Source organism: Pan troglodytes, chromosome 19, assembly GCF_028858775.2.
Source record: "Pan troglodytes isolate AG18354 chromosome 19, NHGRI_mPanTro3-v2.0_pri, whole genome shotgun sequence".
Taxonomy (NCBI): domain Eukaryota; kingdom Metazoa; phylum Chordata; class Mammalia; order Primates; family Hominidae; genus Pan; species Pan troglodytes.
The window spans coordinates 90,968,534-90,982,866 of record NC_072417.2 but is presented as its reverse complement, the minus strand read 5'-3'; the positions used below and the strand labels follow the sequence as shown (position 1 = coordinate 90,982,866).

The 14,333-nt window shown below is 44.3% G+C and overlaps 1 protein-coding gene across 6 annotated transcripts in view; it reads right to left on the bottom strand.

Annotated features, from left to right (window-relative positions):
• The window catches only part of TNRC6C (trinucleotide repeat containing adaptor 6C), a 151,425-nt gene extending 137,985 nt beyond the window's left edge, over window positions 1-13,440 (bottom strand). For 4 of the 6 annotated variants that reach the window (XM_063799368.1, XM_063799367.1, XM_063799369.1 and 1 more), the window contains exon 1: window positions 13,204-13,412. The gene's annotated coding sequence lies outside the window, so the exon portion shown is untranslated. Of the gene's footprint in view, window positions 1-13,203 lie in introns of all 6 variants that reach the window. The other 2 variants (XM_054670177.2, XM_054670176.2) reach the window with 2 other exon arrangements.
• Between the last annotated feature and the right edge of the window lie 893 nt (window positions 13,441-14,333).

Here is a 14,333-nt window from a genome sequence, read left to right as displayed (position 1 = left end):
CAACCTCCGCCTCCCAAGTTCAAGTGATTCTCCTGCCTCAGCCTCCAGAGTAGCTGGGATTACAGGTACCTGCCATCATGCCCAGCTAATTTTTGTATTTTTGTAGAGATGGGGTTTCACCATGTTGGCCAGGCTGGTCTTGAACTCCTGACTTCAGGTGATCCTCCCACCTCGGCCTTCCAAAGTGATGGGATTTCAGGAGTGTGCCACCGCGCCTGGCCCTCTCTTTCATTCTTGATTTTAGTAACTTGTGTCTCCTCTAGTTTTCTCTTGGTCAGTCTAGCTATGGGTTTGTCAATTTTGTTGATCTTTGCAATTATCCAGCTTCTGATTTTACTGATCTTCTCTATTGTTTTTATGTTTCTATTTCTTTGGTTTCCACTCCAATCTCTACTTTTTTTTTGTTTGTTTGCCATCGGTTTAGTTTGTTCTCTCTAGATTCAGAAGGTAGAAGCTTAAGTGACTGATGTGTGATCTTTCTCCTTTTCTAATACATATTTAATACATTTAAAGCTATACATTTCTCTCCTAGTACAGTTTAGTTGCATCATGTCAATTTTGACATGCTCTTTTTTTTTTTAACTCACTTAAAAATATCTTCTAATTTTCCCTTGTGAGCTCTTCTTTAACCTATGGGTTATTCAGAAATCTCTTACTTAATTTCTGATGGATATACATGGAGTGAAAGAGAGAAGTCAATGGGGACTCCAAAGTTTTTGAGTGGAGCAACTGGAAGGATGGCAGTGCTTTTCAGTGAGTGGGAAGGAATGCAAGCAGAGCAGATTTTAATCTCTGGAAATGTTTGTGAAGGCTCGATATTAGTTCTATGTTTGACAGAATTCATCAGTGAAGACAAAATAACCTCCTGAGGTTATTTTGGGGCAAGAACAGGGGTGCAGCTCTGGATCTGTTCAGTGGAAATGCCCATTAAAAAGCCATCGAGATGTGGAACAGGCAACTGGATATGCAAATATTGAGTCTGGGGAGCAGTCTAGGTTGGTGTCTTCAGTGTATATGTGGTATGTAATGTCACAGGACTGAATGAGATGACCAAAGGAGTGAATAGAGAAGAGAAAGTTTATCATGAGAGAAGTCAGAGAAGGGTTCCATAAAGGAGACTGGTTTGATGTTAGCTATTTTAGGAAATTTAGAATTTGATCTGGCAAAGACAGAAACCAATTCAAGCACTTTATCACCCAAGGTGTGAAATAAATGTTATTACAAGACACCTGTAACTAATGCATGTGTTAATGATACCACTAATAGATTAATTTAGATAACAAATTCCAGAGACTTGGGTCTCAGATAGACATTTTACAATATGGATATGTGAGGCTTATTTCATATATCTTTACTAAAATTACAACATCTTTAAATTGCCCGTGTTACTAAAACAAGAATTTTATACCCCCCACTTACTTTTTTCTTTTCTTTTTTTTTTTTTTTTTGAGACAAGGTCTATCACCCATGCCAAAGTGTAGTGGCAGGATCGTAGCTCACTGTAACCTTGAACTCCACAGCTCAAGTGATCCTCCCACCTCAGCCTCCTGAGTAGCTAGGACTACAGGTATGTGCCACCATGCTCAGCTAATTTTTTCATGTTTTAAAAGACAAGGGTCTTGCTGTGTCGCCCAGGCTAGGCCAATTACCTGCTTTTATCTATACCAGGGGTGTCCAATCTTTTGACTTCCCTGGGCCACATTGGAAGAAGAAGAATTGTCTTGGGCCACATATAAAATACACTAACATTAATAACTGATGAGCTTAAACACACACATACACACACACACACACACAAATCTCATAGTATTTTAAGAAAGTTTATTAATTTGTTTTGGGCCGCATTCAAAGCTATCCCGGGCTGCAGGTTGGGCAAGCTTGGTCTATACCCATATGACTCTATACCAGTCTCAGTCATTTAACATATATCTCTCCTGAAAATTGTGATATCAAAGTAAAGCAGCAGCCAGGTGAGGTCGCTCACACTTGCAATCCCAGCAACATAGGAAGACCCTGTCTTTACAAAAACAATTTTAAAAATTAGCCAGGCATGATAGTGCATGCCTGTGATCCCAGCTACTTTGGAAGCTGAAGTGGGAGGACTGCTTGAGCCTGAGAGGCTGAGGCTGCGATGAGCTGTGACTGTACCACTGCACTCCAGCCTGGGCAACACAGCGAGAACCTGTCTCAAAAAGAACCAAGAAACAAAACAAAATGTAAAGAAGTAAAACTGTTATCCTTCCAACTGGAAAGCCAAATAATGAAATACGCTTATCCCAAACCAGGTGTCTGAATCTGCTTACAAGTCTTTAAGGGTTTACAACACTCCATTCCTTCAAACTTTTTGTGTTGAAGAACCAGAAGAAAGATATAATGCAGAAGAAAAATGGGTCAAGTGAGGGAAATTGCTTTCCAACTGAGATGTGAGATTGAATAGGAAGTAGCTGAATTAAATGGAAGAAAGACAGTTATCATCCATTCATATGCTGCTCTTACATGAGTTATCAAAGGCAGCTTACTTCTAGCTTACCCCATTAACTAAAGCATTCTAGTTTCAAGGTGACACATTTTTTTCAGAACTGTCTTCTCACCTTTTATAATTTAGATAAAAACTAGAGTCCCTTTAAGTGGGCTTAATTTTTTCAGTAATGTTAATTTTCAAATAGTGCTCTAAGGAAAATTTGCTGCTATGGCAGGAAAAATAAAGGAATCCGTGAGATCTCTGCTTGTCTCCCAGGCACACTCCTGCCTACACTGCATTCTAGATGCCAGAGTTAGAAATCAGAGAGAAAAGAACATCAGGCTTTTCAAGTATAAATAACGATTCTTATAAACATATAAACGTTAGTTTTCTCTTAATAGGTCAGATGCCACAGATCAAATTTGAGGTCCCAAAGATCTCTCAGATTTTTAAAGATAATGGAAATTGCCGGGCGTGGTGACTCACGCCTGTAATCCCAGCACTTTGGGAGGCTGAGGCAGGTGGATCACCTGAGATCAGGAATTCGAGACCACCCTGGCCAACATGGTGAAACCCCGTCTCTACTAAAAATACAAAAATTAGCTGGGCATGGTGGCGGGCACCTGTAATCCCAGATACTTGGGAGGCTGAGGCAGGAGAATCGCTTGAACCCAGGTTGCAGAGGTTGCAGTGAGCCGAGATTGCGCCACTGCACTCCAGCCTGGTGACAGTGAGACTCCGCCTCAAAAAAAAAAAATTTATTAAAGATAATGGAAATTATACTACTTCAGTCAGTCTGAATGAGGTAGTGCAATAGAGCGGTGAGGAGCACAGCCAATGGAATTAGGTGACCTGGCTTCTTCAGAGTGCCTCAGTGTTCTCCTCTTATTAAGGAGAATAAATGAAATAACATATTAAGTGCTCTGTACTTGGCACATGGTAGGCACTCAATAAACTGCCAGTATGAAGTCTGGAATCCTTTCACCAGCTGTGGGCTGGTATCTCAACACTAACAGGCTTAGCGTCACAACAGTACACAGAATGAAAGAACGCTGTGTTCACCCTGTTGCCTCAAACCAGGTCTCTCTCTACTCCCAACTCTGAAGTGCAGTTTCAGGAGGGCAAGTGGAAAAACAGGGGGGAAAGGTTGTGGGAAAGACAAATAAAAAGTAAGAGAAACTAATGAGAACTTTTGTGAGTGTTCCTAAAGGCTGAATTTTTAAACTCACGTTCACTAATTTAAGATTTAGTTGGAAAATCACAAGTTAAAGAGAATAAACCATTTTCTGAAGACTTAAGATCTACCTAATCAAAATTCTGCCATCCAAGGCTAAATAGGCATGTGCATAAGCTATTTAAATAACTACATCTCGGGCCGGGCACAGTGGCTCACGCCTGTAATCCCAGCACTTTGGGAGGCCGAGGTGGGCGGATCACCTGAGGTCAGGAGATAAGAGACCATCCTGGCCAACATGGTGAAACCCTGTCTCTACTAAAAATACAAAAATTAGCTGGGTGTGGTGGCGGGCGCCTGTAGTCCCAGTTACTTGGGAGGCTGAGGCAGAAGAGTCGCTTGAACCCGGGAGGCGGAGGTTGCAGTGAGCTGAGATCATGCTACCGCACTCTAGTCTGGGCGACAGAACAAGACTACGTCTCAAACAACAACAACAACAACCCACTACATCTCAGCCAGGCGCGGTGGCTGACGCCTGTAATCCCAGTGCTTTGGGAGGCCGAGGTGGGCGAATCACGAGGTCAGGAGTTTGAGACCAGCCTGGCCAACATGGTGAAACCCCATCTCTGCTAAAAATACAAAAAATTAGCTGGGCGTGGTGGCAGGCACCTGTAATCCCGGCTACTCAGGAGGCTGAGGGAGGAGAATCGCTTGAACCTGGGAGGCAGAGGTTGCAGTAGCTGAGACCGTGCCACAGCACTCCAGCCTGGGCAACAGAGCAAGGCTCTGTCTCAAAATAAGAATAAGAATAATAAGAATAATAACTACATCTCAAATTTTTATAAAGTAACCTTTAAAGGAGTACTGAAATTATGAGTAAACATAAATTGATTTCAAGAAAAAGAATACTGACAATCTCTTTTTTAAAATCCTCTTATTTCCAGAGAGTTTTCCCTAAAGGAGGGCGGGATATAAGTCTATCCAGAATAATGCTAACCAGACATTCTGGCTTGGCCAGAATAATCTCATTAGTCATAACACTCATTTTTCCAATGGGCTAGTATCTAAAGACCATCATCAAATCTGTGAAAGACAAGCCAGGAATTACCTTGTAATTGATCTATCATACCTACAATTTTGTTGTGCATGAGGAGCGTCACACATTGTTTTTTCATGATTGGGTCAGTGGCACTTATTGGCAGTGCCCAGAGGCCTCAGGAAAAGCAACTGGCCACTCCTTCAGGTACCCTACAGAAAACAGTAGTGCAGGGAGCCCCTATGATGACTGTTCCTCACCTGTCAGCTTCCCAATTCCCCTCAAATCTGCAGATACAGCCCCACGTACCAGGCTTACTAATTGAAAACACAGTTGATCGTTATTCTAAAAGATTAAAAACCGAAGAAACATGTTCAATTATCAATCTTCTCTCTCCCCCGCATGACTTGTGGAAGCAGTATCTCTGAAGAAACAGATGATTGTTATCTAAATATCTTCAAAATACTATAGACGATGTAGGGATTACAAAGATGAACATGTTATTATCCCTGCTAATAAGTAACTCAAATCTTAAGAAATTATCATGATAATGAAGTTTTTTTTGCAAAGCATTAATCTGCAAGGAAATGTGCTGAAATTTAAAGTCTAAAGTTGATAGAAAAGAATAAATAACAATGCTCAATTAAATGCAACGCTACATATACACAAAAGTCCAACAGTGGCTAAGATCCTCATTCATCACCTGACTGGTAAAATAAAAAATATTTTTATCTGTTTTAAAGTTTCCCCACTCTACAGGAGTAAAAAAGAATCTATTATTCCTTAAGTTTAAGGAATCTCTTAAGTTTACCTAAAATTTAAAAATTCTAGTAACTTCAACACAATTACTAATGCTGCTATTCTATTTATGTAATAATTTGATCTTATGTTTCCTTGAAACATTAAAGATTTTTGTTTTCTCTTCTTTCCTGTCAACAGTCCATATGCAAAAAATTTACTATATACCTGGGACTGTTATATAAGATCTAGGTCAAGAATTTTTTTATGGGTATGGCACTAAGAAAATCTGATTTCATTGAGAGTATCCACCATAATTAACAGCAGACCCCTATTATTACATGGCTCATTACATACTTGGATTTATGCTGTGAGTCAAATCTCTACTGCAGAACACAACCTCATACAATAAACTCGCCTAAAACTACTATCTTGTGTGTCATCTTTCCCCATCAGCATCTAAAAAGAATGTACTATGTGTATTTAACCAAATATCTTAATATTAGCTTCATTAATTTAAAGCCTCTGTGGCAGATTCTAGGAAGAGCAGTAAGTACCCTATGCCTCTTAGAACTCATTCTTTCCAACAACCCACGTCAATCATTTTGTATTATTTTATCCTGCTGATTCTTTGTAATACCTTTTCAGTTTGACCCTACCAGTATGCAGGCATCACCTTGCACAGACAGCTACAACAGCCAGTTTTAACACCATACCTCTGCTCAAGGAAGATTCTAATCCAACACCTGATTCATGTCATGCCCACCAACAGCCACCAACGGTTCCTAAGGAGCCAACAACTAGAGGTTCCACCTGATAGAGCCCCTTCTAAACCTTATTGCCAACACAGAACCTCCATTTACAGCTAGGCCTCTGCATTCATCTAGTCAATAACTATATCCCGTCCCTACTATGTCTCAGCCATTATGTTACGCGCTTTACAAAATATTCCCAAACATGGCTTGCCCGTTCGTCTCCTTGTAGAATATCCCTTTCATCCAACCAAGCTTTGCCAGCCTTTCAGAACTCATTTCAAGTGAAGTCTTGCCTAACCACTCCAGCCCACAGGCCCTCTCTGGGGATGACCAGGCACTCTTCCTTTCTGAATTTGTTAAAGTCAGTCCCACTGAACTAAAAAGTGGTATGAAGGGAAAACAATGTTCAATGGCCACATAAGTTTGGGAAATACTGGGCCAATAAAGGTAAACATATTTCTTTCACTGCTGGAGTTCTCAGAGCATCCAAAATTTTGATATGCGTCCTTAAGAGAGGAGATACAGTATACAGCTATATAATGATCTATTACCTTAGGTTTTTGTCAACTTTTTAATATGTGTATGTGGCGTTCTTCACATGTATTGCTTTCTCTCTTTTTTTTAACAACTTGTTTGGTGCCCATTTCTCTCACTATACTAGTAAGACAGCTCCAGGAGGGCAGGAAGAAGTTGATGTCCTTCCCCTGTGGCCACTGCACAGGGAAGACATAAAGGTTTTGTGGAAGGAATGATGTAATCAGGCTCAGGCTTCAGAAGGCAGCACAGCGGAATGATAAAGAGCTCAAGCTCTGGCTTCCAAGGACCTAGACACATTTATTAAGGCTCTGATTTGGGGCAAATTATTCAACTTCCATCAGCTTCAGCTTCCATGTATAAAGTGAATATAATCACAGCTCCTAACTTATAAGCTGCTGAGGAGAAATGAATGAGATCATACACACAAAGTGCTCAGAAGGCAGTCAGTTAATATTGGCAGCTGGATAGCAGGACACAGAACAGAGGAAGAGACTAATTAAGAAGCTATTAAAATAATCCAAGCTTTTTCCATATGTGAGGGCTTTGAAGTGTACTGAGTTTAAATTCTGGCTTCATCTCCTATAAGCTATAGGATCTTGTGGAAATTACTCCCTTTGCTCATCTGTAAAATGGGAATGTTAAAAGCAACCACTTCACAGGAGTGTTGTGAGGATTAAATAAGATAAACTCATGTCCTTGGCACATAATCACATCGTAAATGCTCAGATTAGTTTTAAATGGAGATCTGGTTACCTAAGGATGCTTTCTAACCTCGTCCACTCCCACTTCACAATTCCCAATTGTCCTCAGTGACTCAAATGTACTTGTTCCCACAAATCCATCACCTTCTTCCCTTACCGTGCCTCCCTACCAAAAAAGACGTTGTTTAAGACATCAGCCATAGCCCCCTGAAGAACAAAGCCTGTTAAATTCCCTCCCTACACTCTGGGCCCCTCACTCTGCACTTCATATTTCATATGGAGTATGAGAAAAAATACTTGTGCATCTCCCTCCTCCCCACTGTAATTTCTGAATAACCGTTGTCCACATCATCTCAACAACAGTTGGAAAGGTGACACCTGTGCCTGCATTGCCATTTCCCAGTTTCAGATCTTAGTTTAATTCCCAGTTGCTTTTTTCACTGAGATTTACCCTGCTTCCTAAAAGAGTAATTAAAAAGAAATGATCTTTGGGAATAAAAAAGTAAACAATATCTTTGCCAGGCTCAAACCAAGCACTTGATTTTAGCTGTGAGAGATCTTATTCTTAATAAGCTAGAAGGCACACATAAAATGAATCAAACAAAGCACATATTCCCAATAACCACCTGGGCACCAACTTGCATCTGGTATTAGCCACGTCAAAAGACAGTCTGCACATTAGTAAAGGACTCAACCACAGACAAGACTTATCCAACTGCTGAGAATAATTCGACTTGACACTGTGATACTATAGGTTTGTAGTTCAATCCTTCAGAGAAGGAAGTTATAAAGATACAATAGAGTATTAATTTCTAAAATGGTCTGAAGAAGAAAAACAGAGAGGGTCTTCAGAGTAAACCATTTGGATTTATACAAATAGATGCCAGTCACACTCTTCTTCATTTTTGTGCAAAAAAATTAAAAATTTGTTATGCCAAAAAGGTTCATGAGAAAGTGGAAACTGGGCCAAATTAGACCAATCCATCCCACAAAATATCTGGAAGATTCCAGATGACTCTTTGGGCCATGTGCACTGTGTGTGGCCCAGTGATCATATGGGTCTTAGGGCAGTGGTTCTCCAACAGAAAAGAAGTATTGCAACAAAGAGGCAAATAAAGAGGAAGATGGTGGGACAGACAACTCTTATTTCCTAGACACCCCTTATTTCCTAGAGCAAACATTTAAATCCACTGGCTTACAAGAGGCATATACTTAAGAAGCTATATTATTGCTCATCCTTAATCACTACTATATTTTAGAAAACCAAAGTTCCAATGCATAGCTGGAACTCAGAGAGCCACAGAGAATATTAAGAGTTCAAAATAACAGTGAGCGTTGCTTTCCCAAGACCATTCCTTCTGTTGTGGTTTGCAGCCACAGAGGGCTCAGGAGAGTGCGAACAACTATCTGTGCTACAGCAGTGATGTTTTATGGCTGGATGCCCAGATTGTCTAGCTCTGCACACAGCTCTATAGTCTTTTGAGGGCTACAGAGGAGGAATGCATTCTTAACAAACAGCTCTCCATTCCTGCAATAGCTTCTTCATTCTCTGAAAACATCTAAAGCTAAGAAAAGAATTCATTTTTAGTAAAACTCCAAAAATGGAACAAACGATATGGATTTTCAGCATGTTTTAAACATGTAAAACCTTGTTATATATATCCCAGGTGGAGATTTTTTTAAATTACATAATTTACTTTTCATTAAATAAATTAACATTTCAAATGCACGATCTGTACAATAGGAAACTGTACCATTATTTTAATCGGGTTATTCAAACAAGTTCACTGGCTAAGATTATGCATTTCTCAGTTTCAATTTCAGATATACGCTTTCTGCACAAGGTTATATAGTTATTTCTGACAAGTAACCTTTACATTTTAAAGTAATTATATTCCTAAAAAGTTATGTATAAGCTGAAAATTTATAAATGGACTCCACTGCATTAAAGTCTATTTAAAGAAAGCTTATTGTATATCATTTTATAAAGAATGCTCTCCTCGTGACCACACAATTATTTAAAAACTCATTTGTATAAATTTGGATAGCCGTAGACTGAGTAAAAGCAAGAAAACCTGTACAATCTACCCCCCACAAAATAGGAGCCACTTCTCACCTGACATTTTGCTGTCCCTACTCAAATCTATGACATCTTCAAACAAAATATTAAGATGTTATCTAAAGTAACTAAAATCCAGTCACCTTCACTGTGACCAGTTGTCATGCAAGAGAGACCAAAGACTGTGTCACCAACACTTCAAAATATTTCCTTACTTCTCACCTAAAATATTTGAAGACCCTCTGAGATAGAGCTGGAGAAAAGGTAAAAACTCATGTCTTAGAATTATGAGAAAGAAGCCAAAACAAGTTCAACGAAAGATAACAAAAACAAAACAAACATAAAGTTACCTGGTTCTTCCCAGCTTATATAGACCCTTTCACGCTCAGTCTGTTCAGGACTCCGCCTCCTGCTCCCTCAACCTATCCTTCTGCCAGCTCCAAGGACGTCTATAAATCTGTTCCTGTCTCCTCCTCTCCATTTCTTGTGCCTTCTCCACCAGCTTCAGTTGCTCTTGGTAATCTTTGCTTGCTCTATCCCCAAATCTTAATTGTCCCATGTGTTTTACTTTGGTATACAGGACAGCCTAGAGTTCACAGCCAAACGATTTTCTTTCTTATAAAATCTTAAGTATCACCTTTGCACAATAAACCCTGACTGAAAGATAAACAGTCATCCAAAGCATAAGCATGCAATCGAATGCTCCAATTCCTACTGGGGAAGGCCAAAAAGACCCCCAAATAGTCTTTTAAATGGTTTTTCAATCTTAAAAGGTTGTTGGTGAACTTCTACGATGCCAAAGATACTCTATATACTCAAAGCAAACAATTAACTTTCATCAGTAGTCTTTTTTTAAAAATGTCAAGTTAGCATCATTTTCCTGGGCCAAGCAAGACTAAGTTACAATCAAGACCTCATCCCCTTCAATTGGGGTTGGAGAGTTAATGTAAATACCTCATTCCCAGCCAGCACTGCAGGAACTGTGTCTTCCATTTCTTTCCAAACTGGAAACTCCCTTCATTAAGGAGAAAGGTTGTCCTACTCCAGCCCTGACCCTCCTCTGGCTTGGTTTTGGAAGTAAGCCAGATGACAGCATTTGGAAAAGCACAAATGTATCTCAGGAAAGCCAGCTGTTTAACAAAAAGGTGGCGGTAGCGGTGATGAAAAATACTGTATTTAGTTTCATATATCCTCTGTATGACTTAGTTATCTTTTAATCACTGAATGTCAAACGAAACAGTTCATTCCACTCTACCTTCACAATCAGCATTCTAAAGGCAACTATTTACTCCAAAGTTCCTAAGCCAACTAAATATAAATGTAAACCTGTTACGAAATAATATGTTAGTGTTAAGACATATGCTACTCGAAACCCACCCTCGCCCCCCGCAATAAACACGAAGGACGAAAATCTAAAATCAACACTTACATATACTCCAGGTTACTACCAGAATATTTAAATGGCAGAATCCGAAATGAAATTGTTAAGATTAAACCTTATGACAGTCTCAGTATCAACCGTATTTAATTTCATACCTTAAAAGTAAAACCGGCCGAGCGTGGTGGCTCACGCCTGTAATCCCAGCACTTTGGGAGGCCGAGACAGGCGGATCACCTGAGGTCAGGAGTTCGAGACCAGCCTGGCCAACATGGCAAAACCCCGTCTCTACTAAAAATACAAAAATTAGCCGGGCGTGGCGGCGGGCACCTGTAATCCCTGCTACTCGGGAGGGTGAGGCAAGAGAATCGCTTGAACCCGGGAGGCGGAGGTTGCAGTGAGCCGAGATCGTGCCATTGCACTCCAGCCTGGGCAACAAGAACGAAACTGTCTCAAAAAAAAAAAAAAAAAAAGTAAAACCGAGGTAAGGTCGGCAAGGTCTTTGTTTTGGACAAGAAGCACAGAAGAGTTACAAACGAGCTTTTAAAATCAGATCCTTATAATAAAAACGAGTGTGTGTGTGTGTTTACTATTACCATTTTCTGAGCTATCAATTTCTCACGGCCTGACTATGCCTATGGTCAGGTCATGAGAAATCTGTATGAAAAACAGCTTCCAAGAATGTCTATTCTTATGAAAATAAATATTAAAAACTTTCTGTAGAAAAAAACTTTCAGTATAGGTAAATAAAGTTACAACTGTTCACATCATTACTTTGTTCTATTAATACACACAAAATTAATTCCGACAACTGAACTAGTCATTTTAAAAACCCTGTTTTGCATTATTTTCCCCAACAAAGCATCCTAGGGGTGCTACAGTGAAACATGTTCAAAGACCATTGCCACCTCTGTGGTTCTGGAACAATGTAAATTTCTTCAAGGTGCCCTCTACTAACCAAGTTCATCTGACCTGGGGCTAAGTTGTATCATTTATTCTTTCACACAGTACTGAAGGATCTGGAATCTATGAATATCATTGCCAACACCCCCTACACATTTCAAACCAGCTACCACTGTCCTCTGAAATCACTCAAACCAGGTTTCCAGGGTCTCAACTCATTCGCATAGTTATTCAATTCCAACTGCAGGAAATCACTTGCATAAAGTAAGCCTTATGCAGGCTCAAATTACATTCAGGGACGTACGAGGCTCTCACAGCGATCACCATAAATTGGCTACCTTGTACTGGCCGAAGTACGTCAACGTGAACACCAGACACTCGAGAAAAACCGAACCTCGGCTACACAATGGATTAACCCAGTCAGAAGGCTCCAACTTGCAACTCCTTAAAGACGCTGAAGTTGGACATCTACAGAGCACCATTTTGAGTTTAGAATCCGCAGTTCACGCCTAGAAATAACCGAGCGGACCACTCAAATGGAGGTTTCATTTGGCGGAGGCAAAGGTTTGAAGACAACTCCACTAATTACGTGCAGAATCACCAATACCGTCAAATGCCTTCGAATGCAATAGGTGCAGCCACGATCTAGCGGCTCCTCCTCCCCTACCTCCCGGCACAACATCCAAGCAGCAAGCCTTCATTTTTGCTAAGATCCCCAAAGCTCCGTGTAACATGCATGCCAGTTATTTCTTCCCCAGGTTAACAAGCAGGGAACCCCCACATCCACATCTGCACATTTTCATAGCTACGAATCAATTAATTAAATCTCGTCCTCAAGGTAAAGGTGCAAAGGAGGCACCGCTTAAAGCAGAGGTGGCAACCAGGCTCTCGGGTTACGTTATCTGATAACAGGACAGATGTTGTACGGCTCGTTTTCCTCATACGCATTACTCCGCAGTCCGCGGCACCGTTAGAAAATCCACCTGATTTCAGAGCCGCAGAGCGCCCAGGGGTCCTTCTCCGCCCACCCGCAGCACGCCCCGGGTTTTTCTCTTCCCCCAAACAACGGCACCGGGCTCCTGCACCAAAACACGGCGGGTTCGCGCCTGCCATCACCAATGCAAAATCTGCGGGGGGCTGCCCGGAGAGAACCGAATTTCACCGCTGCATGAGTTTTAAAAGGGAGGGGGCACATCCATCTTCAGCCCTCCATTCCACTCCCGTTTGATTGTGATGCACACCGGGCGTCTGCACAGCCCTGTCTCACACTAGCACACACGCGCCCCGGCCCCGGCCGCTTCCCGCCGCTCCCCTCAAACCCGGCCGGCCCGGGGCCCGGCGCCGCACGCGGGTCGCTAGGGGCCAGCGCCCGCCCCGGCTCGGCTCGGCCGAACAAAGGGCCCGCGAACCTCCCGGCAAAGTTGCGGCTGCGGCGAGGAGCGGGCGGACGGCCGCGCTCACCTGGGCTCCGTCCCCGGCGGCGGCGGCGGCTCCGCGGGGCTCCGGTGGCGCGGGCCTGGCGGCGGCGGCGACACCAACAACCGCCCAAGGGCCTCGGGAGTGCGCGGGCGGCGGGGGCCCGCTCAGCGCCGGCGCCACGGACTCAGGTCCCGGCGCGGGCGGCGGCGGCGGCTGCGGCGGCGGCGCGGGCGGGTGGGCGGCGGCGCGTCCCGGCAGGTCCAGGTCCGGCCCCGGCAACGCCGCGACGCGTCGTCCTCCTCACGCCCGGCGGGATGCGGCTCCGGCGCGGCCCGGGTCCTAGGAGGCGGCGGCGGCGGCGGCGGCGTCAGTGGCAGCTGCGGACGGCTGGGCGCGGGGCCGCTCCGCTCCCTCTGCCTCCGGCTCGGGCGGGCCCGCGGCGACTGCGACGGTGACGGCGGCGGGAGCGCGGCGGGCGCTGCGACTGCCCTGTCAGGGGGCGGCCCGGGCGGCGCTCAAGACTGCGCGGCGGCGGGGTCGGCGGCGGCGGCTGCGGCTCCCGGGGCCGTCGCGCTGAGGTGCGGAGCTGCCACCGCGGCCATCTTGTTGCTCTAACTGACAAGAACCCCCCTCCCCCCGCTTCAGCCAGACGGGGCGCTCGCGCCCCCTTCCCCGCCCCGCGTTGGCCTCCAACAGGAAGTCGTCCCGGCCCCTGGCACGTGACTCCCACCGCATCTGCATACCGAAGGGCGAACTGGCCAATCGGCACTCTGCACCTGAGCTCCTCCCCCGCGCGCCCCTCCCAGGCCCATTGGCTCCTCGGCCAGGCCACGCCTCCTCCTTTCCCCTTAATACCCGCCCGCGCTGTGGTTCCCTGCACCGCGCGGGGAGCGCGCCGGGGTGCGAGCGGTGCGCGCTCCGAGTGGCCGGGACGCGCGCCAGTCCTGGGAGCTTGCGCTCCTCGGGGGGGGTTACGTGGAGACTTGCGTGGTGTCCTTTACCGCCGCCGCCTGCCCTCCGGTCCCTGGGCGCTGTGGCTCCGCGTTAGGGTGCTGGCGGGAGGGGTGCCGACCCGGTTCTGCGCGTCCGATGGGTTCTCCGGGCCAGCGCCCCGCGGCGCCCGGGCTTTATGCTGTAATTGCGCCCGGCGGCGCCCGGCGCCCGCACCGGCG